Raw genomic sequence first — 2,061 nt, 5'->3', positions numbered from 1 at the left:
AACTTCAGTCTAGATGTCTCAGTACAGAGGTGACTAGATCAGAGTTGCTGCAGTAAGGTTCATGATTTCTGTGCACTGTACTGTGTATAAGGACGTCCTCTGTACAGTAACTTCAGTCTAGATGTCTCAGTACAGAGGTGACTAGATCGGAGTTGCTGTACTGAGGTCCATGATCTCTGTGTACTGTACTGTGTATAAGGACATCCTCTGTACAGTAACTTCAGTCTATTTGTCTCAGTACATAGGTAAGTAGATCAGAGTTGCTGTACTGAGATTCATAGTTTGTGTGCACTGTACTGTGTATAAGGACGTCCTCTGTACAGTAACTTCAATCTAGATGTCTCAGTACAGAGGTGACTAGATCGGAGTTGCTGTACTGAGGTCTATGATATCTGTGCACTGTACTGTGTATAAGGACGTCCTCTGTACAGTAACTTCAGTATATTTGTCTCAGTACAGAGGTAACTAGATCAGAGTTGCTGTACTGAGATTCATAGTTTGTGTGCACCCTACTGTGTATAAGGACGTCCTCTGTACAGTAACTTCAGTCTAGATGTCTCAGTACAGAGGTGACTAGATCGGAGTTGCTGTACTGAGGTCCATGATCTCTGTGCACCGTACTGTGTATAAGGACGTCCTCTGTACAGTAACTTCAGTCTAGATGTCTCAGTACAGAGGTGACTAGATCAGAGTTGCTGTACTGAGATTCATAGTTTGTGTGCACCCTACTGTGTATAAGGACGTCCTCTGTACATTAACCTCATTCTAGATGTCTCAGTACAGAGGTGACTAGATCGGAGTTGCTGTACTGAGGTCCATGATCTCTGTGCACCGTACTGTGTATCAGGACGTCCTCTGTACAGTAACCTCAATTTAGATGTCTCAGTACAGAGGTGACTAGATCAGATTTGCTGCAGAAAGGTCCATGATCTCTGTGCACTGTACTGTGTATAAGGACGTCCTCTGTACAGTAACTTCAGTCTAGATGTCTCAGTACAGAGGTGACTAGATCAGAGTTGCTGTACTGAGATTCATAGTTTGTGTGCACTGTACTGTGTATAAGGACGTCCTCTGTACAGTAACTTCAATTTAGATGTCTCAGTACAGAGGTGACTAGATCAGAGTTGCAGCACTGAGGTCCATGATCTCTGTGCACTGTACTGTGTATAAGGACGTCCTCTGTACGGTAACTTCAATTTAGATGTCTCAGTACAGAGGTGACTAGATCAGAGTTGCTGTAGTGAGATTCATAGTTTCTGTGCACCGTACTGTGTATAAGGACGTCCTCTGTACAGTAACCTTAGTCTAGATGTCTCAGTACAGAGGTGACAGGATCGGAGTTGCAGCACTGAGGTCCATGATCTCTGTGCACTGTACTGTGTATAAGGACGTCCTCTGTACAGTAACTTCAATTTAGATGTCTCAGTACAGAGGTGACTAGATCAGAGTTGCTGTACTGAGATTCATAGTTTGTGTGCACCGTACTGTGTATAAGGACGTCATCTGTACAGTAACTTCAGTATAGATGTCTCAGTACAGAGGTGACTAGATCAGAGTTGCTGTACTGAGATTCATAGTTTCTGTGCACTGTACTGTGTATAAGGACGTCCTCTGTACTGTAACTTCAGTCTAGTTGTCTCAGTACAGAGGTTACTAGATCAGAGTTGCTGTACTGAGATTCATAGTTTGTGTGCACTGTACTGTGTATAAGGACGTCCTCTGTACAGTAACTTCAGTTTAGATGTCTCAGTACAGAGGTGACTAGTTGGGAGTTGCTGTACTGAGATTCATAGCTTGTGTGCACCGTACTGTGTATAAGGACGTCCTCTGTACAGTAACCTCAATCTAGATGTCTCAGTACAGAGGTGAATAGATCAGAGTTGCTGCAATGAGGTCCATGATTTCTGTGCACTGTACTGTGTATAAGGACGTCCTCTATACAGTAACTTCAGTCTAGTTGTCTCAGTACAGAGGTAACTAGATCAGAGTTGCTGCAGTAAGGTTCATGATCTCTGTGCATTGTACTGTGTATAAGAATGTCCTCTGTATGGTAACCTCAAT

The sequence above is a fragment of the Phyllobates terribilis genome, unplaced genomic scaffold, assembly GCF_046119375.1.
Source record: "Phyllobates terribilis strain yellow unplaced genomic scaffold, ASM4611937v1 Scaffold_146__1_contigs__length_4606013, whole genome shotgun sequence".
NCBI lineage: Eukaryota > Metazoa > Chordata > Amphibia > Anura > Dendrobatidae > Phyllobates > Phyllobates terribilis.
The sequence above is the reverse complement of the archived record's forward strand: the minus strand, read 5'-3'. Positions refer to the sequence as shown.